We start from the raw sequence: 26,947 nt of genomic DNA, 5'->3' as shown, positions 1-26,947 counted from the left end.
TGCATTTCTATATACTAACAATGAATTACCAGAAAGAGAAATTAAGAAAACAATCTCATTTACAATCACATGAAAAGGAATAAAATATTTAAGAATAAATCTAATTAAGGGAGTAAAAGACTGTACTCAAAAACTATAAGACACTGATGAAAGAAATTGAAGGCAACACAAACAAATGAAAAGATGCACTGTGCTCATGGATTTGAAGAATTAATATTGTTAAAACAATCTTAATACCTAAGGTAATCTACAGGTTCAATGCAATGCTTACCAAAATGCCAGTGGCATTTTTCACAGAACTACAAAAATAAATCTAAATTTTTTTTTGAGTGGGTAGTGTCTTATTTATGTATTTATTTATTTGTTTATTTATTTATTTTTGGCTGCATTGGGTCTTCGTTGCTGCATGCAGGTTTTCTCTAGTTGTGGTGAGAAGGGTCTTTTCCTCATTGCAGTGCATGGGCTTCTCATTGTGGTGGCTTTTCTTGTTGCAGAGCATGGGCTCTAGGTGCGTGGGCTTCAGTAGCTGTGGCACATTGACTCAGTAGTTATGGCTTGTAGGCTCTAGAGCTCAGGCTCAGTAATTGTGGCTCATGGGCTTAGTTGCTTCACAGCATGTGAGATCTTCCCAGACTAGGGCTCGAACCCATGCATTGACAGGTGGATTCATAACAACTGCACCACCAGGGAAGTCTTCTAAAATTTGTATGCAAACACAAAAGACCCACTATAGAAAAAGCAATATTGAGAAAGAAGAACAGAGTTGGAAATATCACACTTCCTGACTTCAAACTCTACTACCAAGCTACAGTAATCAGGACAGTATGGTATCAGCACAAAAACAGACATATAGATCAATGGAACAGAAGAGAAAAATGTAGAAGTGAACTCACACTTACATATGCAATTAATCTGTGACAAAGGAGGCAAGAATATATGTTGGGGAAAAGGAGGTGGTGTTGGGAAAACTGGACAGCTAAATGCAAAAGAATCAAACTGGACTGCTTTCTCATATCATATAAAAAGAAACTTAAACTGAATTAAAGATTTAAATGGAAGACCTAAACCATAAAACTTCTAGGATAAACATAGTCAGTCAGTACACTTTTGACATTGGTTTTAGCAATTTTTTTTAGTCTGTCTCCCCACACAAGGGGGGAAAATATAAAAGTAAACAAATGTAACTACATAAAATGAAAAACTTGCACAGTGAAGGAATCTATCAATAAAACAAAAACTCTGCCTACTGAAAGGGTGAAGATATTTGCAAACATCTTTGCAAAGAGGTTAATATCCAAAATATGCAAAGAACTCATATAACTCAACATCAAAAAAACCCCAAACAACCAAAACATGGGCAGACTACATGAGTAAACATTTTTCCACAGAAGACATAGAGATGTCCAGCAGGAACATAAAAAGATGCTCAACATCACTAATCATCAGAGAAATGCAAATCAAAACCATCATGATACCTCTTCATACCTGTCGGAATGGCTGTTGTCAAAAAGACCACAAAGAACTAGTGTTGACAAGGATATGGAGAAAAGGGCACATTTGTTCAGTTTTGGTGGGATTGCAAATTGGTGCAGTCACTATGGAAAAAGTACAGAGGTTCCTCAAAAAATTTAAAATAGATCAACCAAACACTCCACCAATTCCACTTCTGAGTATTTTTCTAAAGAAACCAAAACACTAATTTGGAAAGATTTATTCACCTCTGTGTTCATTGCAGCATTATTCATAATAGCCAAGATATGGAATATGGAAACAATATAAGTGCCCATAGATAGATAGATGGATAAAGACTATGTGAGATATATATATATATATATATATATATATATATATATATATATATATATATATAATAGTAATATATATGATACTTATTTACTCAAAGACTGAAATCTTTCCATTTGTGACAACATGGATGGTCATAATAATACCATAGAGGGTATTGTGCTATGCAAAATAAGGCAGATGAAGACAAATGCTGTATGATTTCTCTTGTATGTGGAATCTAAAAAAAAACAAAAAACAAAAATGAACAAACATAACAAAGCAGAGTCATAGATATAGAGAACAAATGGGTGGTTTGCCGGAAGGGCGGGGTTGGAGTAAAATATGTAAGTAAGAATAAAAGGTATAAACTTCTGGTTACAAAATAAACGAGTTACAGGAATGAAATGTACTGCTGGGGGAACATAATCATTAATATCTTTGTATGGTGACAAACGGTAGCTAGACTTATAGTGCTGATAATTTTGTAATGTATAGAAATATTGAATCACTACACCATGCATCAGGAACTAAAGTTACAGGTCAATTTTTCTTTAAAAAATGAACAAACAAACTCATAGTAAAAGAGGTGAGACTTGTGGTTACCAGAGGTGGTGAGTCAGGGGAGGGGATATTGGATGGTGATCAAAAGGCACAAACTTCCAGTTATAAGATAAATAAGTACTAGGGATGTAATATAAGGCATAATTAATATAATTAACACCACTTGATTTTATATATGAAAGATTTTAAGAGAGAAAATCCTAAATGCTCTTATCACAAGGGAAACATTTTAAATTTTTCTTTTATTTTGTATCTATATGAGATGAGATGTTTATCAAACTTATTGTGGTCATTTCATAATGTATGTAAGTCAAATCATTGTGCTGTACACCTTAAATTTATAGTGTTGTATGTCAATTATATCTCGATAAAACTGGAAGAAAATAACTAAAAATTATTTTTCTTTAGAAAAGTAACTTAAAGAAAAGAAGGAAGGAAGGCAGAGAGAGAGAAGGAGAGGGAGAGAGAAAGAAAAGTCTTTAAGGTAGTAGCATAAGAATAGATTGATAGACCAATAGAACAGAATAGAACTCAGAGAAGGAATTCATGATTATATGGGAACGTTACCATAAGGGGGCACCACAAATTAGAACATTTTAAAGAGAAAAAAATATAGTTGACAGTAACACAATCATACTAGGGGACTTTAACACCCCACTTTCACCAATGGACAGATCATCTAAAATGAAAATAAATAAGGAAACACAAGCTTTAAATGACACATTAAACAAGATGGACTTAACTGATATTTATTGGACGTTCCATCCAAAAACAAGAGAATACACTTTCTTCTCATGTGCTCATGGAACATTCTCCAGGATAGATCATATTTGGGTCACAAATCAAGCCTTGATAAATTTAAGAAAATTGAAATCATATCAAGTATCTTTTCCGACCACAATGCTAGATATCAAAGACTAGATATCAATTACAGGAAACAATCTGTAAAAAATACAAATACATGGAGGCTAAACAATACCCTACTTAATAACCAAGATATCACTGAAGAAATCAAAGAGGAAATCAAAAAAAACCTACAAACAAATGACAATGAAAACATGAAGAACAAAAACCTATGGAACACAGTAAAAGCAGTTCTAAGAGGGAAGCTTAGAGCAACACAATCCTACCTCAAGAAAGAAGAAACATCTCAAATAAACAGCCTAACCTTACACCTAAAGCAATTAGAGAAAGAAGAACAAAAAAACCCCAAAGTTAGCAGAAGGAAAGAAATCATAAAGATCAGAGCAGAAATAAATGAAAAAGAAATGAGGGAAACGATAGCAAAGATCAATAAAACTAAAAGCTGGTTCTTTGAGAAGATAAACAAAATTGATAAACCATTCACCAGACTCATCAAGAAAAAAAAGGGAGGAGACTCAAATCAATAGAATTATAAATGAAAAAAGAGACATAACAACTGACACTGCAGAAATACAAAGGATCACGAGAGATTACTACAAGCAGTTATATGCCAATAAAATGGACATATGGGAAGAAATGGACAAATTCTTAGAATAGCACAACCTTCTGAGACTGAACCAGAACGAAATAGAAAATATAAACAGACCAATCACAAACACTGAAAATGAAACTGTGATTAAAAAATCTTCCAAAAAAAAAAAGCCCAGGACAGGTGAATTCTGTCAAACATTTAGAGAAGAGCTAACAACTATACTTCTCAAACTCTTCCAAAATATAGCTGAGGGAGGAACACTCCCAAACTCCTTCTACAAGGCCACTATCACCCTGATACCATAAGCAGACAAAGATGTCACAAAGAAAGAAAACTACAGGCCAATATCACTGATGAACATAGATGCAAAATCCTCAACAAAATACTAACAAAAAGAATCCAGAGGACTTCCGGGTAAGATGGCGGAAGAGTAAGACATGGAGATCACCTTCCTCCCCACGGATACACCAGAAATACAGCTACACGTGGAACAACTCCTACAGAACACCTACTGAACGCTGGCAGAAGACCCCAGACCTCCCAAAAGGCAAGAAACTCCCCACATACCTGGGTAGGGCAAAGCGGAGAGATTCCCGCACAGAGGAGCAGTGCCGAGCGGCACTCACCAGCCCGAGAGGCTTGTCTGCTCCTCAGCCAGGGCGGGCGGCGCTGGAGCTGAGGCTCGGGCTTCGGTCAGAGCGCAGCGAGAGGACTGGGGCTGGCGGCGAGAACTCAGCCTGAAGGGGGCTAATGTGCCACAGCTAGCCGGGAGGGAGTCCGGGAAAACTCTGGAGCTGCCAAAGAGGCAGGAGACTTTTTCTTCCCTCTTGGTTTCCTGGTGCGCGAGGAGAGGGGATTAAGAGCGCCGCGTAAAGGAGCTCAAGAGACGGGCGCGAGTCGCGGCTGAAAGCGCGGAGCACAGAGACGGGCGTGGGAAGCTGGGGCTGCTGCTGCCGCAGCCAAGAAGCCTGTGTGCGAGCGCAGGTCACTGTCAACACCGCCCTTCCGGGAGCCTGTGCAGCCTGCCACTGCCGGGGTCCCGGGATCCAGGGGCGGCTTCCCTGAGAGAACGCACGGCGTGCCTCGGGCTGGTGCAACGTCACGCCGACCTCTGCCGCTGCAGGCTCGCCCCGCACTCCGTGCCCCTCCCTCCCGCCCGGCCTGAGTGAGCCAGAGCACCTGAAGAGGCTGCTCCTTTAACCCTGTCCTGTCTGAGCGAAGAACAGACGCCCTCCGGCGACCTACACGCAGAGGCGGGGCCAAATCCAAAGCTGAGACCCAGGAGCTGTGAGAACAAAGAAGAGAAAGGGAAACCTCTCCCAGCAGCCTCAGAAGCAGCGGATTAAAGCTCCACAATCAACTTGATGTACCCTGCATCTGTGGAATACATGAATAGACAACACATCATCCCAAATTGAGGAGCCAGGAGTCAGTGCTGTGCCTCTGAGGTGGGAGAGCCAACTTCAGGACACTGGTCCACAAGAGACCTCCCAGCTCCACATAATATCGAACGGCGAAAATCTTCCAGAGATCTCCATCTCAACACCAGCACCCAGCTTCACTCAACGACCAGCAAGCTACAGTGCTGGACACCCTATGCCAAACAACGAGCAAGACAGGAACACAACGCCACCCATTAGCAGAGAGGTGGCCTAAAATCATAAAAAGTCCGCAGACACCCCAAAACACACCACCAGACGTGGACCTACCCACCAGAAAGACAAGATCCAGCCTCATCCACCAGAACACAGGCACTAGTCGCCTCCACCAGGAAGTGTACACAACCCACTAAACCAACCTTAGCCACTGGGGACAGACACCAAAAACAACGGGAACTACGAACCTGCAGCCTGCAAAAAGGAGACCCCAAACACAGTAACATAAGCAAAATGAGAAGACAGAAAAACACACAGCAGGAGAAGGAGCAAGATAAAAACCCACCAGACCTAACAAATGAAGAGGTAATAGGCAGTCTACCTGAAAAAGAATTCAGAATAATGATGGTAAAGATGATCCAAAATCTTGGAAATAGAATAGACAAAATGCAAGAAACAGTTAACAAGGACCTAGAAGAACTAAAGATGAATCAATCATCAATTAAAAACACAATAAGTGAAATAAAAAATACTCTAGATGGGATCAATAGCAGAATAACTGAGGCAGAAGAACGGATAAGTGAGGTGGAAGATAAAATAGTGGAAATAACTGCTGCACAGCAAAATAAAGAAAAAAGAATGAAAAGAACAGAGGACAGTCTCAGAGACCTCTGGGACAACATTAAACGCACCAACATTCGAATTATAGGGGTTCCAGAAGAAGAAGAGAAAAAGAAAGGGACTGAGAAAATATTTGAAGAGATTATAGTTGAAAACTTCCCTAATATGGGAAAGGAAATAGTTAATCAAGTCCAGGAGGCACAGAGAGTCCCATACAGAATAAATCCAAGGAGAAATACACCAAGACACATATTAATCAAACTGTCAAAAATTAAACACAAAGAAATCATATTAAAAGCAGCAAGGCAAAAACAACAAATAACACACAAGGGAATCCCCATCAGGTTAACAGCTGATCTCTCAGCAGAAACTCTACAAGCCAGAAGGGAGTGGCAGGACATACTTAAAGTGATGAAGGAGAAAAACCTGCAACCAAGATTACTCTACCCAGCAAAGATCTCATTCAGATTTGATGGAGAAATTAAAATGTTTACAGACAAGCAAAAGCTAAGAGAGTTCAGCACCACCAAACCAGCTTTACAACAAATGCTAAAGGAACTTCTCTAGGCAAGAAACACAACAGAAGGAAAAGAACTACAATAACGAACCCAAAACAATTAAGAAAATGGGAATAGAAGCATACATATCAATAATTACCTTAAATGTAAATGGACTAAATGCTCCCACCAAAAGACACAGACAGGCTGAATGGATACAAAAACAAGACCCATATATATGCTGTCTACAAGAGACCCACTTCAGACCTAGAGACACATACAGACTGAAAGTAAGGGGATGGAAAAAGATATTCCATGCAAATGGAAACCAAAAGAAAGCTGGAGTAGCAATTCTCATATCAGACAAAATAGACTTTAAAATAAAGACTACTAGAAGAGACAAAGAAGGACACTACATAATGATCAAGGGATCGATCCAAGAAGAAGATATAACAATTGTAAATATTTATGCACCAAATATAGGAGCACCCCAATACATAAGGGAAATATTAACAGCCATAAAAGGAGAAATCGACAGTAACACAATCATAGTAGGGGACTTTAACACCCCACTTTCACCAATGGACAGGTCATCCAAAATGAAAATAAATAAGGAAACACAAGCTTTAAATGATACATTAAACAAGATGGACTTAATTGATATTTATAGGACATTCCATCCAAAAACAACAGAATACACATTTTTCTCAAGTGCTCATGGAACATTCTCCAGGATAGATCATATCTTGGGTCACAAATCAAGCCTTGGTAAATTTAAGAAAATTGAAATTGTATCAAGTATCTTTTCCGACCACAATGCTATGAGACTAGATATCAATTACAGGAAAAGAGCTGTAAAACATACAAACACATGCAGGCTAAACAATACACTACTTAATAACGAAGTGATCACTGAAGAAATCAAAGAGGAAATTTAAAAAATACCTAGAAACAAATGACAATGGAGACACAATGACCCAAAACCTATGGGATGCAGCAAAAGCAGTTCTAAGAGGGAAGTTTATAGCAATACAATCCCACCTTAAGAAACAGGAAACATCTCAATAAACAACCTAAGCTTGCACCTAAAGCAATTAGAGAAAGAAGAACAAAAACATCCCAAAGTTAGCAGAAGGAAAGAAATCATAAAAATCAGATCAGAAATAAATGAAAAAGAAATGAAGGAAACGATAGCAAAGATCAATAAAAGTAAAAGCTGGTTCTTTGAGAAGATAAACAAAATTGATAAACCATTAGCGAGACTCATCAAGAAAAAAAGGGAGAAGACTCAAATCAATAGAATTAGAAATGAAAAAGGAGAAGTAACAACGGACACTGCAGAAATACAAAAGATCATGAGAGATTACTATAAGCAACTCTATGCCAATAAAATGGACAACCTGGAAGAAATGGACAAATTCTTAGAAATGCACAACCTGCCAAGACTGAATCAGGAAGAAATAGAAAATATGAACAGACCAATCACAAGCACTGAAATTGAAACTGTGATAAAAAATCTTCCGACAAACAAAAGCCCAGGACCAGATGGCTTCACAGGCGAATTCTATCAAGCATTTAGAGAAGAGCTAACACCTATCCTTCTCAAACTCTTCCAAAATATAGCAGAGGGAGGAACACTCCCAAACTCATTCTATGAGACCACCATCACCTTGATACCAAAATCAGACAAGGATGTCACAAAGAAAGAAAACTACAGGCCAATATCACTGATGAACATAGATGCAAAAATCCTCAACAAAATACTAGCAAACAGAATCCAACAGCACATTAAAAGGATCATACACCATGATCAAGTGGGGTTTATTCCAGGAATGCAAGGATTCTTCAATATACGCAAATCAATCCACGTGATACACCATATTAACAAACTGAAGGAGAAAAACCATATGATCATCTCAATAGATGCAGAGAAAGCTTTTGACAACATTCAACACCCATTTATGATAAAAACCCTGCAGAAAGTAGGCATAGAGGGAACTTTCCTCAACATAATAAAGGCCATATATGACAAACCCACAGCCAGCATCGTCCTCAATGGTGAAAAACTGAAACCATTTCCACTAAGATCAGGAACAAGACAAGGTTGCCCACTCTCACCACTCTTATTCAACCTAGTTTTGGAAGTTTTAGCCACAGCAATCAGAGAAGAAAAGGAAATAAAAGGAATCCAAATGGGAAAAGAAGAAGTAAAGCTGTCACTGTTTGCAGATGACATGATACTATACATAGAGAATCCTAAAGATGCTACCAGAAAACTACTAGAGCTAATCAATGAATTTGGTAAAGTTGCAGGATACAAAATTAATGCACAGAAATCTCTGGCATTCCTATATACTAATGATGAAAAATCTGAAAGTGAAATCAAGGAAACACTCCCATTTACCATTGCAACAAAAAGAATAAAATATCTAGGAATAAACCTACCTAAGGAGACAAAAGACCTGTATGCAGAAAATTATAAGACACTGATGAAAGAAATTAAAGATGATACAAATAGATGGAGAGATGTACCATGTTCTTGGATTGGAAGAATCAACATTGTGAAAATGACTCTACTACCCAAAGCAATCTACAGATTCAATGCAATCCCTATCAAACTACCACTGGCATTTTTCACAGAAGTAGAACAAAGAATTTCACAATTTGTATGGAAACACAAAAGACCCCGAATAGCCAAAGCAATCTTGAGAACGAAAAATGGAGCTGGAGGAATCAGGCTCCCTGACTTCAGACTATACTACAAAGCTACAGTCATCAAGACAGTATGGTACTGGCACAAAAACAGAAAGATAGATCAATGGAACAGGATAGAAAGCCCAGAGATAAACCCACGGACATATGGTCACCTTATCTTTGATAAAGGAGGCAGGAATGTACAGTGGAGAAAGGACAGTCTCTTCAATAAGTGGTGCTGGGAAAACTGGATAGGGACATGTAAAAGTATGAGATTAGATCACTCCCTAACACCATACACAAAAATAAGCTCAAAATGGATTAAAGACCTAAATGTAAGGCCAGACACTATCAAACTCCTAGAGGAAAACATAGGTAGAACACTCTATGACATAAATCACAGCAAGATCTTTTTTGACCCACCTCCTAGAGAAATGGAAATAAAGACAAAAATAAACACATGGGACCTAATGAAACTTCAAAGCTTTTGCACAGCAAAGGAAACCATAAACAAGACGAGAAGACAACCCTCAGAATGGGTGAAAATATTTGCAAATGAAGCAACTGACAAAGGATTAATCTCCAAAATTTATAAGCAGCTCATGCAGCTCAATAGCAAAAAAACAACCCAATCCAAAAATGGGCAGAAGACCTAAATAGACATTTCTCCACAGAAGATATACAGACTGCCAACAAACACATGAAAGGATGCTCAACATCTTTACTCATTAGAGAAATGCAAATCAAAACTACAATGAGATATCATCTCACACCAGTCAGAATGGCCATCATCAAAAAATCTAGAAACTATAAATGCTGGAGAGGGTGTGGAAAAAAGGGAACACTCTTGCACTGCTGGTGGGAATGTGAATTGGTACAACCACTATGGATAACGGTATGGAGGTTCCTTAAAAAACTACAAATAGAACTACCATATGACCCAGCAATCCCACTACTGGGCATATACCCTGAGAAAACCATAATTCAAAAAGAGACATGTACCAAAATGTTCATAGCAGCCCTATTTACAATAGCCCGGAGATGGAAACAACCTAAGTGTCCATCATCGGATGAATGGATAAAGAAGATGTGGCACATATATACAATGGAATATTACTCAGCCATAAAAAGAAATGAAATTGAGCTATTTGTAATGAGGTGGATGGACCTAGAGTCTGTCATACAGAGTGAAGTAAGTCAGAAAGAGAAAGACAAATACTGTATGCTGACACATATATATGGAATTGAAGAAAAAAAATGTCATGAAGAACATAGGGGTAAGACAGGAATAAAGACACAGACCTACTAGAGCATGGACTTGAGGATATGGGGAGGGGGAAGGGTAAGCTGTGACAAAGTGAAAGAGCAGCATGGACATATATACACTACCAAACATAAGGTAGATAGCTAGTGGGAAGCAGCCGCATAGCACAGGGAGATCAGCTTGGTGCTTCGTGACCGCCTGGAGGGGTGGGATAGGGAGGATGGGAGGGAGACGCAAAAGGGAGGGGATATGGGAACATATGTATATGTATAACTGATTAAATTTGTAAAATAAAATTTAAAAAAATCTAAAAAAAAAAAAAAAAAAGAATACTTATTGAACAGGACACCCCATTGGACACTGGAACAAATTAGCAAATATGTAGAAAAAAATTATGTTACATGAGCAAAGGATAGTGTGATTTGATGCCTATGAATGGCATTTGTTCTGATTTTGTGTTTTACAACAAGTTTGCTTATTTGTATTGATAGAAGATATTTTTTTTAATCAACAACAATAAATTACTATGTAATTAAAAAAAAAAAAAAAAAGAATCCAACAGCACATTAAAAGTATCATACACCATGATCAAGTGGGCTTTATCCCAGGAATGCAAGGATTCTTCAATATACACAAATCAATCAACGTGATACACCATATTAACAAATTGAAGAATAAAAACCATATGATAATCTCAATAGATGCAGAAAAAGCTTCTGACAAAATGCAACACCCATTTATGATAAAAACCCTGCAGAAAGTAGGCATACAGGGAACTTACCTCAACATAATAAAGGCCATATATGACAAACCCACAGCCAACATCGTCCTCAATGATGAAAAACTGAAACCATTCCACTAAGATCAGGAATAAGAAAAGGTTGCTCACTCTCACCACTGTTATTCAACATTGGTTTGGAAGTTTAAGCTACATCAATCAGAGAAGAAAAAGAAATAAAAGGAATCTGAATTGGAAAAGAAGAAGTAAAGCTGTCACTGTTTGCAGATGACATGATACTATACATAGAGAATCCTAAAGATGCTACCAGAAAACTACTAGAGCTAATCAATGAATCTGGTAAACTAGCAGGATACAAAATTAATGCACAGAACTCTACTGCATTCCTATACACTAATGATGAATAACCTGAAAGAGAAATTAAGGAAATACTCCCATTTACCATTGCAACAAAAAGAATAAAATACCTAGGAATGAACCTACCTAAGGAGAAAAAAGACCTGTATGCAGAAAACTATAAGACACTGAAGAAAGAAATTAAAGATGATACAAACAGATAGAGGGATATACTATGTTCTTGGAGTGGAAGAATCAGCATTGTGAAAATGACTATAATACCCAAAGCCATCTACACGTTCAATGAAATCCCTATCAAACTACCAATGGCATTTTTCACAGAACTAGAACAGAAAATTTTACAATTTGTATTGAAACACAAAACACCCTGAATAAACAAAGCAATCTTAAGAAAGAAAAACGGTGTTGGAGGAATCAGGCTCCTTGACTTCAGACTATACTACAAAGCTACAGTATTCAAGACAGTGTGTTACTGTCACAAAAACAGAAAGATAGATCAATGGAACAGGATAGAAAGCTCAGAGATAAACCTATGCACATATGGTCACCTTATATTTGATAAAGGACATAAGAATATACAATGGAGAATAGACAGCCTCTTCGATAAGTGGTGCTGGGAAAACTGGACAGCTACATGTAAAACAATAAAATTAGAACACTTCCTAACACCATACACAAAAAGAAACTCAAAATGGATTAAAGACCTAAATGTAAGGACAGACACTATAAAACTTTTAGAGGAAAGCATAGGCAGAGCACTCTATGACATAGAACACTGCAAGATCCTTTTTGACCCACCTCCTAGAGAAATGGAAATAGAAACAAAAATAAACAACTGGGAACTAATGAAACTTAAAAGCTTTTGCACAGCAAAGGAACCATAAACAAGACAAAAAGACAACCCTCAGAATGGGGAAAATATTTGCAAATGAAGGAAGTGACAAAGGATTAATCTCCAAAATATACAAGCAGCTCATGCAGCTCAATATCAAATATCAAAAATATCAATATCAAGAAAACAAATAACCCAATGTATTTAGGGCAGAAGACTTTAATAGGCATTTCGCCAAAGAAGATATACAGATTTCCAACAAACACATGAAAGAATGCTCAACATCATTAATCATTAGAGAAATGCAAATCAAAACTACAGTGAGGTATCACCTCACACCAGTCAGAATGGCCATCATCAAAAAATCTACAAACAAAAAATTCTGGGGAGGTGTTGAGAAAAGGGAACCCTCTTGCACTGTTGGTGGAAATGTTAATTAATACAGCCACTATGGAGAACAGTATGGAGGTTCCTTAAAAAACTACAAATAGAACTACCATATGACCCAGTAATCCCACTACTGGGCATATACCCTGAGAAAACCATAATTCAAAAAGAGTCATGTACCACAATGTTCACTGTGGCTTTATTTACAATAACCAGGACATGGAAGCAACCTATGTGTCCATCAACAGATGAATGGATAAAGAACATGTGGCACTTATATACAATGGAATATTACTCAGCCATAAAAAGAAACGGAATTGAGTTATTTGTAGTGAGGTGGATGGACCTAGAATCAGTCATACAGAGTGAAGTAAGTCAGAAAGAGAAAAACAAATACTGTATGCTAAAACCTATATATGGAATCTAAAAAAAAAAAAAAGAAAAAAGAGGTTGTGAAGAACCTAGGGGCAGGATGGGAATAAAGATGCAGACCTACTAGAGAATGGACTTGAGGACACCCGAAGTTGGAAGGGTAAGCTGGGACAAAGTGAGAGAGTGGCATGGACATATATACACTACCAAATGTAAAATAGATAGTGGGAAACAACCGCATAGCACAGGGAGATCAGCTCAGTGCTTTGTGACCACGTAGAGGGGTGGGATAGGGAGGGTGGGAGGGAGGCAGATGCAAGAGGGAGGAGATATGGGGATATATGTATATGTATAGCTAATTCACTTTGTTATAAAGCAGAAAGTAACACACCATTGTAAAGCAATTATAGTCCAATAAAGATATTGAAAGAAAAAAAAAAGCACAGGTACACATAAAGCAGCCTATAGAATTTACTGGGATGCATACATATCTAAGAACATATATTAAACGCATTAAAGTGAATCTCTGTGATGGAGACGGACAGTAAGAATGGGAACTGGGAAGAAGGGAGAAACCAAAAATAGTCCAGAAGAGAGCCTTGCACTGAAGTGGGCCATAATCAGAGACGTATAAGGATCTCAACCCTGGGCACCAGACTTTCTACCAAAAAAAAAAAAAAAAAAAAAAGAAGTAAATTCTTGGACAGCACCCAAATCTACCAAAGCAGAATCTTTGGCCATGCAGCACAAGAATTTGCATTTTTAACAAGTTCCCAAGGCCATTCTTATGCTGCTGAAATTTGAGCTTAGAATTTGGGATTTGAGCTGAGAATTTGGGATGCAAGATTTCAGATTCACTGCTTGTTCTGCCAGCAATATACTCTGACCCACACAGTTTCCTAGGTTTCCTTTTTTCTCTAGGTTTCCTTTACTTCCTCATTCATTACCTAAACCTTATCTGACCTGACTCTTCAGGGAGAATATGTTTTCTTATATGTGCAAGCATTTTGAAAACTTAGTGAAATGATCATTAGATTTAAGTAAATTTTATGGATAAACTAAGGAGTCCACAACTCAGTTATACTCTGTCCAATTTCTAAAATAAAACAAAACAGAGGCATATTTTGCAGAATTTGTTAAATGGGAATATTTAATTAAAAAATTGTGAGATGTGTGCTAAAAATAAGCCAAGCATAGAAGAGAAAAGAAGGCAGCGTTAGGCAATTCCAACAGATGTGAGAATGTTTATCTTATAGAAGGAAACTACACGGAGAGCCCATGCTTTGGAACACTAGGATTTTGGACATCAGAGGCTTATTTTCACTTTATAGCTTGGAAATACGCAGTTTACCAGAATAAATGACATTGCTTGAAACAATTTTTTTCGGGAAGAAAAAGATTGCTTCTTATCTTTCCTAATCTAGGTAGGGAAATGGCATTACTATTCCCTTTATTTCCCAACCCAGTTATGTATTCACTGTCTAAAATGTGATACAAATGCATCATACCATCCTGAAATCAGACACTATATAGCAGCATTTCTCCACTGAAGGTGATTTTCCCCTCCCTCTCTCAGGGACAGCTGGCACTGTCTGGGGGCATTTTTGGTTGTCAGAGCTGGGGAGGCGGGTGTTGCTATTGGCATCTACTTGGTAGAGGCCAGGGATGCTGCTAAACATCTTGCAATTCATCGGACAGCACCTGCAACAAAACATTAACTTGCCTAAATGTCTGCATTGCCACTGTTGTGAAGCCCTGGTGTACAGTATTACATCATCATTCTATTTATATCATGCCTAATCCTAAAGAGCTCTCTAGGAAAAATCGAGTAAATTCTCCTACATTTGTTTTACAGACAAGATTATAGTATCAAATATATGTGTCTGACTGTCCATATATCCAATCATCTATCTGCCTGTTTTTCATTTACTCAACCACTGTACATTTCACTGTCTAGTCTCTACCAAGGATCGTGCAAAGTACTTCAAAATCAAGGAAGACTAAGACCCAGTCTTTGCTTTGGAGATAATATCAGTTTACTCAGAAAGGCATGTCGAAGAGTGTTATAATATAATATGATAAATGCTATAAAAAATCGTGGTACAAGTAACTGACATAGAGAAGAGAATAATTATATGTTGCTATAGCATATAAATTAATAAAATATGACAAAGCATCATAGCATTTTATGTTAGATAAATTTAACATATATAGATATAAATATAAATGACAAAAATTTCATCATCTTAATTAATTTTGCCTTTTCTTAAGAACTGATTACTCTCTTCTGGAAGTTCTCCAAATAGTTTCTGAACATGTGTGGTGTCCTCTCTGTTAACATGCTACAGGGGATGATCAGCACAATGATACATGTCACATATAAGGTAAGATTAAAGAGACTTCCTCTGGAAAAGCAGCAGGAGGAGAACAAGTTTTTGTGTCCATGAGCATCCAAAGAATGAACCATCAGTATGTTAAAGGATTCAAAGACTCAAAGGAAGGAAAAGTATCATCTTACATATCAAAAGAGGGGAAAAGACTGAGAATATGGCCCATAATATATTCAATATGTGACTCTGTGGATTTGGAAAGTCTCTGTAAAAAGGATAGACTCTTTCCTACTTACTTCAAAAGCCACTCATCAAAGTTTTATTACTGCAAATCTCCATTCCATTTTTTTTCCAAATTTGTAAAAATTGAGTTGAAAGTTGCCACTCAAATCTATGAGTAATGTTCTCCATTAGTTTGTGTTTTTTTGTAAATAACTTGGAGATAAAGTTGCCATATGGGAAGAAGGACTCCAACGTCTTGTGGTATAATAAGTTTCAAGTAAGGAATCTCTGAGGAGGAAGTGGTACAGGAAGCCGAGAGGGTCGGAGCTGGCCAGGAGCACAGGGAGAGACTCTGTGTTTTCAGGATTTCCAGAGAAGAGATGATGGAAACCCCTTTACCCAGAAATCCCACAGTGGCTCTGCCACAAGTCATAAAAGTGCAAACTTCAAAAGAGTTTTCTGAGTCTGAAAAATATGCTCCTTTTTTTCTAAGCCCGTGTGATGAAATGGCTCCCGTGTTTACTGATAGTATCCTCATTGTCTTTAATGCCAGGCTTATTGAAACTTTAATGTTCTTGCCTCACAAAGAAAAGTGAGTTCAAAGCAGTATAAGAAAATGGATTCAAGGATTGAACGTGTGTGTCATAAGCTGATGTGTTTCCTGAGATATCTGATCAGAGTCAATAAAATGTTAAAGACTTTGACATAAAGCAGGCATATGGAACAACTGATGTATGTAATTTCCTTTTTTCTCACTGGGAAAAGTCATAACTGTACTGTCACAGTTTCTTCAAAGGGATAGACGTGAATTTAGATACTTTTCAAGGAAGAAAAATGTGTCCTGTACCAGAGAAATTGCTACTCTAAGTTGATTTCTAAAGATATATTTATAAATTTTACTTTTGTATGTTACTTTCAGAAAGTGCTTTTAGTATTAGCTCTTATTCATTGTGTAAATTGATGTGCCATTCTAGTGAAACATACTCCCACGTGAACATGACAAGTTGATCTGGCATACTGAAGGTAAAAAGCTAAAGCATGTAACATTCTAGAACGTCATATGCTGAGAAGGAAAAGTCAATGTGTGAGGAAACCTCTGAGACCAAAAGGCAGATAAAGATAGCAAATAATTGTCACACGTGCAATCTAATTTATAAGCTGTACAAACCCCAGGAAGGAAAAAAAATATATGTTTTGTGTCAATGTACTTCATAGACTTTTTTATCTCCCAGGAAACAGAAATGTCATGATGAAAGTCAAGAACAATAAAATACATAACCAAGTTATCCAAGTCATACACCCCAAATCCTTAGGAATTGTGGTAGAAGAAGTAGAAAGGGAACAAATGATTCCTGGCCTGAATCTGCACTCTCTAAATCATGTTATCAATTTCTTTCTTTATTTTTCTTAAACACTTTTTTTTCTGATTGAAAGAAAGAAAAAGAAAAAAACAAAAGAAAATGAAGAAAATAAAAACGTATTGCTACCACCTAGAGCTTAAAGTCTATTCCTCCAAAAATATTTTCATCTTAATGTTAACTAAAGAATAATTGCAGATGGTAACGCCAACTTTTCAGACATGCTCAGTGAATCTTGACCCTGGACAGCTGGTGCCAGCTTCCTACCATTTATAGCAACGTTGAGAAGCCCGCTAAGACATCCCAGATAGGGGATGAGAAAAGGTGAGGGAGAGGGAAAAGAAGAGGAAGAGAGAAAGAAGGGGAGGATTTGTTCAAACTTAAATTTAAACATACTATGAAATGAAATTAAATAAGATGAAGCTGATAGTTTTTGGAACATCAGCCCTCAGCATGTGAGGAGGGGTCTTCCAGGAACATTGAAACCACATTCTATAGATGGTCCCTTACTTCATCTGGTTAGTATTATGTTAATTTCATCTAAGAACAAGAATGTTACAGGCCCTTATGCTAAAGAAGTACATGGAGACTCTAGTACTGATGGCCGGACAAAGGACAATGTGTGTGTGTACCTGCTGATTTGCTTATTTTTAAGATAATAATAATTGGTAACTTTTGTTAACTGTTTCCTATATCCCATGCTGAGAGCTGAGAGTATTATTTCATTAATTTTTTTCCCACCCATTTAATAGACAAGGAAACTGTGGAGTAGAAATGGAAAGGTATAGCCAATCGTTGCAAAATGGCAGAGCTTGGGTCCAAACACAGGTTCATCTGCAGTGACCCCAAACCCAGGGCCACTACACTCAACCACACTTCCCCAGCCCCTACCACTCTCCCCACAAAACTGTGTGGACCCAATGATTTGAAGAATATCTTTCAAAGCATAAAATTTCCAAAGCAAAATATACTTAATATTAATGAATTGTTAACAAATTCTGGGATATTATTGAAAATACGTACTCTTTGGAAAGGGAAGTGAAGACTCTGATAGAGCCAGGTGGCATTGATTAATAGTCTCCTCATAAAGTAGAACAGCTTCAACCCTTTGGTGGGGATGGGTAATGGCATATCTGCTTTACAAGTTTATTATATTTTATTGCATCCTCTCTATATCATATTTTGAATAGACATAATGTCACGGAATCTAAATTATGGTAATTCCTGGTCCAATAGTCTTTCAAATATAGCAATGTGGTTCTAAAGACATTGATAATACATAAACAGAAAATGCAGTGCTTGGACTTACAAGTTATAAGTATCTTAACCTCTTCAAATAATTTGAAGCCCTTATTAGTAGCAAAAGGCCTTTTACTGCGCCTATACAGATCTTACTGGGTTAAAAATTAAATTGCTCTGTTCTGTACTCACTGACGATAATTTCTGAGATATAACATTGATTTGAAAAAAGAATAGCAAGTCGTTGCTGTCTCATGGGTATAGAATTTCAGTTTTTCAAGATGAAAAGAGTTTTGGAGATCGGTTGCGAACAGTGTGAATGTATTTAATACTACTGACCTGTACACTTAAAAATAGTTAAGGTGGTAAATTTTATGTTATGTGTCTTTTACCACAGTTAAAAATAAAATAAAATAAAATTTTAAAATGAAAAAAAAGAAAACATCGGCCTCAGGTCAGATTGTTCTCTCACGGCCTCGTCACCTGCCCCACTCTCGGCCCTCCCTTAACTTCATAAACTCAGCATAGGGGAGGAACAAGTTTCCAGCATAATTATTAGTACTTTTAACAAGTGTCAGTGATCCAGCTGCTTATTATCAAGTTGCTGGGATTTCCATAGTTACTATAAATACTGCAGAATTATTTGTTTTCAGAGCTGGTGGATAAAAAAAAAGGATCTCCTCTCACTCTAGTTTTACTTTTCTTACTAGAATTTTATCTGCATTTCTCTAGGACTTCTCCTAGTAGATGTCAGTCTTGATCATCACTCCCAAGAATTTTCTCCAATATTTTTTTAACATAGTTGCCAAAGAGGGGAAGACATCAAATTGAATGCCTATTGCTTGGCACATTCCAAGAAAGAGATGTGAACAGATTCTTTTTGTTTCATGAGGAGCTGAGAGGCAGATTAGTTGTTTCTTTGTAGACACTTGGGCTGTTTCTCGCTAAGCAGCAGTTCTCTGGCTAAGCACACCGTGCACCTTCTGGTCAGAAGCCAGTTTTGGCAGATCAAAGGAGGAGTCCCTTGACAAACCAATCTTTAGTCAGTTGACCACAGAGGACATGGGGTAGTCTAGTCTCCAGAGCCCAGGCTACCCCTTTCCAGTGGAGATTAAGACTAATATAAAATTCCAAGTGCAACAGTGCTGCTCGGAAAATGTATACTTTCTAACTTAATCAAAACCCAGCTTTATTATGGTTCCTCCTACTGGGCAATATTTCTTTTGGCTTTACTCTAAGAAACAATTGCCTAGAATGGGATTCCCATTCTGCTAGAGTCAAACTCAATTGTACTGTTGATCCTAGAGTTTGACCTGTTTAGAGAGCCAGAGCTGGAAATAGACGATCAGGGAAAAGCAGCAGTTTTCTCGAGCTACACACTGGAACACACATGCTTCATCAGCAGCTTCACTGACCTAGCTTCTCCTTCGAGAATCTGGCCTGACTTTGAGGGGTCTGTTTTCAGGAGGTGACTGAAGACTTGGCAGGCTGGTTCTCACTTACTGTAATCGAGTCAGACAATTAAATTGCCTCCCAGTTACTGAAAATGTAAACCACATACACTGTATGTAGGTCACAGCATTCCAGTGGTGCGTGTCCGGTATAGTGACTTAATGCCTGGATATGGACCGCTCTTTGAGTCAAAGCAGCATAGCCTGCTGGCTCAGTTGTGCAAATGCACGCAGCAAGGGCAACACCAAAGGTCTGTAGCTTTGGAAGATGTCCTAGAATCGGCGCTCCAACATATGGATTTATTTAGACAAAACAATGTGTCAGCTTATCATCATGCTGCAATTTTTGGATAGCTTTCCTTAAAATCCTAAAGTGAAATGTGTTTATTAATGAGCCCCTCCCTTTACACACAACCCTTATAAACCTCCATGTTTTCCCCAAACCAAAGTTGTACTCAGAGATGTAAAATAAAACACTTTTACACCAGTAGAGAATCTAAAGTAAAACTAACAAAGATGTCAGCCTCTGTGTGTGATGTTAGTTAGACTTTGGAGAAAGTGGACTTCGTTACATTATTGCAACTGGGGGAAAGGATTGTGTATATGTTCAACCTGACAATATGAACGCCAGTACAGTCAGCTGATTACTGTTAATACAGTGGTGATGAAAAAATAGGTTTTATAATCAATCTTACTCTCAGAAGAATGACTGTTTTCACTGTATTAGGATATCTTATCTCTGAAACAGACTACAAACAATAGGCTGTTAAAAGTTTTCCTTAAAAAAATTCCTTGATCCGTTTTTGGATTTTCCATGGCAAACCTTCAATCTTCAGATTCTATCCTTCTCCAACTCCGCATGCTTTTTGACATCTGGCTCCATCATCAAGTGTTGCATGTTTAAAGAATGCAATTTTCCTAGTCTAACAAAAGCAGAATTACCAAGATATGTGTGTGTGCGTGTGCACACATGTGTGTGTGTGTGCATGTGCTCCAGGAATGTTCCCTGCAAAAGCATCCTAATGGATCCTTATTTAAATCCTTTTCCCCATGCTTAGCAAACCATGCTTTTAGAATTATATTAACTGTTTAATGAGGAAATCCAGTGTTTTCCTGGTGAGCTTGCTCTTAGGTAGCCCTACTTCTATTTGGGGTATTCTGGTTATGAGATTATCTTGGGCAGCACCAGTCTTTCTCCAATAGAGAAAGGTTAAGAGAAAAGGTATGTGGACACCCATATGTAAAACACTGAGATGAGGGCATTCCTTCACACCAGATAAAAAAAATAAACTCAAATGGTTTAAAGATCTAAATGTGAGGGCGGAAACCATAAAATTAGAAGAGAACATAGGAGGAGCACTCTGACATAAATCGTGGCAATATTTTTTTGGATCAGTCTCCTAAGGAAAAGGAAATAAAAGCAAAAATAAACAAAAGGGACCTAATTAAACTTAAAGGCTTTTGCACAGCAAAGGAAACTATTGACAAAATGAGAAGACAACCTACTAAATGGGAGAAAATATTTGCAAATGATATGACCATGACTGACAAGGGGTTAATGTCCAAAATATACAAACAGCTCATGCAACTCAGTATCAAAAAGACCAAACAACCCAATCAAAAAATTGGCAGAAGACCTGAATAGACATTTTCCAAAGAAGGAATACAGATGGCCAACAGGCACATGAAAAGATGCTCAGTATTGGTAATTATTAGAGAAATGCAAATCAAAACAACAATGAGATATCACCTCACATGGGTCAGAAGAGCAGTCATCAAAAAACCTGCAAATAACAAATGCTGGAGGGGATGTGGAGAAAAGGGAACGCTCTTGCACTGTTGGTGGGAATGTAAATTGGTGCAGCCACTATGGAGAACAGTATGGAGGTTCCTCACAAAAGTAAAATTAGAACTACCATGTGATCCAGCAATTTTGCTCCTGGATACATATATGCAAAAAATGAAAACACTAATCTGAAAAGACATATTTACCCCAATGTTCATAGCACCCAATATTTACAGTAGTCAACATGGAAGCAGCCCATCAACAGATGACTGGTTAAGATGTGGTATATATAATGAAATATTACTCAGCCATAAAAAAGAATAAAATTCTGCCATTTGCAGGAACATGGATGGACCTAGAGGGTACTGTGCTTAGTGAAATAAGTCAGACAAAGACAAACACTGCATGATATCACTTATATGTGGAATCTAAAAAGTAATACAAATGAATGTGTATACAAAACAGAAACAAAGTCACAGACATCCAAAACAAACTTGTGGTTACCAAAGGGGAGAGGGAAGGGGGAGGGACAAATTAGGGGTATGGTATTAACAGACACAAACTATTATTTATAAAATAGATAAGCAATAAGGATTTACTATAGAGCACAGGGAATTATAGCCATTATCTTGTAAAAACCTATAATGGAATATAATCTTCAAAAATACCGAGTCACTATGCTGTATACCTGAGACTAATATAATATTGTAAATAAATTATACTTCAGTTTAAATAAAGAGAGTGAGAGACGGTATAAACATGTGAGACTGGCTATTTTTCTGCCACCAACTTTTATTGCTTCCATTTTGAGTGTCTCAAAAGGGTATAAAATTTCTTAACTCTGAAGCAGTAGATGCACGCCAGTTCCACCTCTTCCACCTCTAGCTCAAAGCCTTTTGAGGCTTCCTTCACTCAGACTGTGCAGCCAAGCGATCCATGAAAAAGTTGCACATTGGATTATTTCCAAGTATATTTCTTGACACAATGATAGGAGAAAGTGCAACACTGATGTAAAAATCTAGTTATTATTCCAGGTTCATTTCCACTGAATCATTTAAATTTTTAAATTTCTATTTTAAAATATTCATTGTTTATAGAGGCAGTATGTGGTGTTTGAGGCAGTGATGGAGTAACATGGGTAATATGTGAATGTCCTACAATTTAGATCAACTGACAAATATACACAAAGAGCTCATAAAACCTTAGAATACATATCATTAAAATCAAGGTTCTTCTTTCTATGAAACCTCAACAAGATTCTATGTTATTCTTGTTATACAGAATTTTTTGTTATTCAGTTCTTTGTTATAAAGAAGTTCTTTATATATCAAACTTGAACAAAGGCATAAATAGTCAAAGTTATTACATACATTATAATACTGAAAATTAGTTTAAAATGCTTTTATGATGAAGAATTTTAAAAGATGCCAGGATGTCAAATATTTTACTCCCCCCTCCAAAATCCCCCAAACACAGAGCATACTGTCTCACATATTACCCATAAACTCAATGAAAAAAGTTCTTATTCACAATAGGAATGAATATGTAAATACCCAATCTTACCCTTAATGAGACACATTACCAATTTTTTAAAAACTATACGTTAGTCAACTATTTACAGGAAAATTTGAATAAGAAATAAAATGTTCTTATTTGAAAAGATGTTAACAACTCTTCCCAACTTATAAAGTGCTCTAATATTAACAAAATCCCAGTGAAACACTTTAAGCAAAAATGACAAAACTATACAATTCATCTGGAAGAACCAGATTTGCACCCATTCCTGAAAAGCATGTCCAGAGGCTGGCTCTTTGTTGGGGGCATGGCTCTGTTCATGCAGAGGAAGGTCTCACCTGAGCGGATGGCAGACTCCAAAGACAGATGATCAAACAGAATTGGAAACTGTGTGATAAAATAAACTTCAATTCCAGGAAGGCAAGCAGAATTGGTGGTAAAGGAAAGAGAAGGAGACATCAAGTCCATCCCAAGAGGCATGGCAGAAACCTCCAAATCCTAGAAGTCGAGAGAAAATGTAAGTGGGAAATAGTAAATAGAAAATGATCTGTGGAAACTGTCTAAACTAGATCCTGCTTCTTGTCATTCAGCTAATCAGGATGGAGCATGTGAGTGGCTTGGCAGAGATATCTAACTAAGAACGAGCAGGGGAAAAGGAGAAATTTAGGACTGAGAAGAGAGGGTGACTATGATTTGTTAAAACACTTTAACAAAGCCATGTTAATTCCAGCAGCATGAAACAAGTTCAAGGACAGACAGATTCCAGTAATGATAAATATAAAACAGAATAAGCATCACAATTTAGCCTCACCCACAAGTGTTGAAAGAACTGGTTAGTGATTTCTATCTCACAATTCATCATAAGATAAAATACATTTCAAAGGGCAAGAAGAATTAACTATGTTTAAAAACAAATGAAACAAACAAGAAAAGGAAATAGAAGTTTACTAATTCTAACACCTATTAATGAAGTGCTTACTGTGCAGCATTGCTATTCTGGGTGTCCGGGATACGACAGCAAACGAAACTGATGAAAGTGCTTGCCTTGGTGGAGCTTATATTGTGATGGAGAGAGACATGCTATGAATGAATAGACAAGTAGAATCAACGCTATGTCCAGGGGGGCGAGGGTGAAAGAGCTTTACAGGCAGAGGGCATAGCAGTACAAAGGCCCTGTGATGAGAGCATTCCTGGTGGGCAGGGGACAGAAAGGTGCTCAGTGTGGCTGGAGTGAATGAGTAAGGGGCAGGATGGTGGGAGATGAGATCACAGGCACAGAATGACAGGGTATCAGGACAGACTGTAGGACACAGGAGGTCACTGTGAGGACACGTGCCTTTATTCTGACTGAAACAGGAAATCACTGAAGGGTTTAAAGCAGAAGAGTGGGATCATCTGACCTACATTTTAAAAATATCTCTCTGTCTACTGAAGTGAGAATAGACCAGAAGGAAGCAAGAATGGGCATTATTTAGAGAAATTTATGTGAGAGATGATGGTGAGAAGTATTCAGATTATGAGTGCATTTTAAAGGAAGAGCCAACAGGATTTGAGGACAAACTCAATGTGACAAAAAGAGAGAACCGAAGATTATTCCACGTTTTTGGCCAGAGCAACTGGAAAGATGAGATGTCATTTACTGAGATGGGAACTCTGTGGGAGGACCACTTGGGACATGATTAGCAGTTCAATTTGGACACTTTAGTTTGAGATTCTGATTAGATGTCCGGTAGAGATATCAAGTGGACCCTTGGCTATAATCTGCAGTTTGGGAAAGAGGTCTGGATTGGAGATATAAGTATTAGAGTTTTCAGAATACAGATACAGATATAGAAAATGGTTTAAAAATCTTGAAATGTGAGTAACTAAACATGAGAAAAGAACCAACGACTGAGCCTTGGAGCAGAGGTTGAGGAAATGAGAATAAATCAACAAAGGAGACTGAAAAAAAGCCACTACTGAAGTAGGAGGATAATCAGGAAAGTGTAATGCTTTTGAAGCCAAGAAGAGAAAAAAATAAGTGTTTCAAGGAGGAGGGGTCAGTTGAGCCCAAGTTTCCAGAGAGGTCAAGTGAGATGAGAACAGAGAATTGTACGTTGCATTCTGAAGACTGGAAGATATGGTTATAGAGGGAAGGGCTGTTTTGGTGGAACAAAACCTGATTGGAGTGGTTCAAGAGAGATTGAAAACAACGGGGAGTTTTGCTATATAGGGTAACAGAAAAGAATAATATCTGCAGGGAGATATGGATTCAGGAGAGAAATTTTGGTTTCCTTGGTTGTTTTTTAGGAGGAGAGAAATTACATGTGTTTGCCAACAGGAATTACATAGTGGAGAAGAAAAAAAGTTGATGCTGCAGGGGAAAGAAGAAAAGTTACTGAAACAGTGACCGTGAGTAGGTGAAAGTGGATTCTGTTGTAAAAGTGGAGGGGATTGGCCTTCGTTAGGTTTGGGAGCATTCATCAGCAGTCACGTGAGGGAGTGTGGATGCGTGGGCACAGATATGGGTGAGGTGCTGGATGTGGTGTAGGGCATGGTAACTAATATTTGATTAGTCGTAGTAGATAGTTTTTAATGACGTCTACCCACTGTTCCTCCCAACCCTGTATTCACATGCAGATTCTCACATCAAGAAGTTGAATCTCGGGCTTCCCTGGTGGCGCAGTGGTTGAGAGTCCGCCTGCCGATGCAGGGGACACGGGTTCGTGCCCCGATCCCGGAAGATCCCACATGCCGCGGAGCGGCTGGGCCCGCGAGCCATGGCCGCGGAGCCTGTGTGTCCGGAGCCTGTGCTCCGCAACGGGAGAGGCCACAGCAGTGAGAGGCCCGCGTACAGCAAAAAAAAAAAAAAGAAGTTGAATCTCTTTTCCTTCTCTTGAATCCTCCTGACCTTGTGCCTTGCTTTGACTAATAGAATAATGTGGGAGTGACATTCTGGGCTTTCCAAGCCTGAGCCTTAAGAAGTCATCCTCTTCTGCTGCCTCCTTCTTCGAACCCACTGCCACACTCTAAGAAATGCCTGGCACCGGATGTTCAGTGTTCAAACGCAGAACCATGGAAGTTGAGAGGCCACTGTGGCTTCCGACTGAATCCCCCTAAGCTGCTGCCCGTGGAGAAGAATTGCCCAGCCGACTCCTGCCCAAGTTCCTGACCACCAATTGTGAGAAATAACAAATCATTTTTAAGCCATTAATTTTGGGGACTTTGTAAGGCAGAAATAATTCATCGAAATACCTGTGAAATTTTTTAAAAATTTCACTTGAAAGTGAGGATGGAAAAGGTGTAGGAGTTTGAGGGGGAGAGAAAAAGATTTGAAAAAGTCGGAGAGGAGGAGATTTCGGAGAGAAACAGTGTGACCGTTGGGAAGCACGAAGGTGAATTTAAAGGGAAAAGAATCAGTGTGTGAGTTGTTCTCCAGCCACCTTCAGCTGCTCCGGTGCAGGCTGGGACCTGGAGAGGGTTGGATTTCAGCTGGGCTGGATTTGTGACAGGTGAGTTTGGAAGGATGTTGAAGGGATGTAAGAGACCTGTTGTAACGAATGGTCACGGGATTCCATTTCATGGGCTAATAAATCATTTTCAAACTACCTTTCTGCTGATTTAAAAGAAACAACACACTTTATCAATCTGCATAGAGCTCCTGGGAAAGAACTTGTACTTGTATTGCTTTGACTCCTCTCACAACAGTCCTTCTCTTTCTTATAAGGAAGCCAGGAAGCTGAAAGTAAAGCATTTATTTTCTGCTGTCATTTGTACCAGTTATGGATTGTAAACTGTTAGAAGCCCTGTACAGAACTTTAAATAATCCTTAATAGAACATGGCATAGTGTTAAACAAGATTGTCAAGAAAAAAATATTTAAATAAATGAGTGAATAAATATGTCAC

General features: G+C 38.0%; 1 long non-coding RNA gene across 3 annotated transcripts in view; it reads left to right on the top strand.

Annotated features, from left to right (window-relative positions):
• Positions 1–26,648, top strand: part of LOC132500177 (uncharacterized) — a 35,469-nt gene extending 8,821 nt beyond the window's left edge. The window contains exons 2-4 of one of the 3 annotated variants that reach the window (XR_009533979.1): positions 23,478–23,578; positions 25,351–25,452; positions 25,681–26,648. This is a non-coding gene — a long non-coding RNA (uncharacterized LOC132500177). Of the gene's footprint in view, positions 1–23,477; positions 23,579–25,350; positions 25,461–25,680 lie in introns of all 3 variants that reach the window. The other 2 variants (XR_009533978.1, XR_009533980.1) reach the window with 2 other exon arrangements.
• The last annotated feature ends 299 nt before the right edge of the window (positions 26,649–26,947 follow it).

Source organism: Mesoplodon densirostris, chromosome 12, assembly GCF_025265405.1.
Source record: "Mesoplodon densirostris isolate mMesDen1 chromosome 12, mMesDen1 primary haplotype, whole genome shotgun sequence".
NCBI lineage: Eukaryota > Metazoa > Chordata > Mammalia > Artiodactyla > Ziphiidae > Mesoplodon > Mesoplodon densirostris.
The sequence above is the reverse complement of the archived record's forward strand: the minus strand, read 5'-3'. Positions and strand labels throughout refer to the sequence as shown.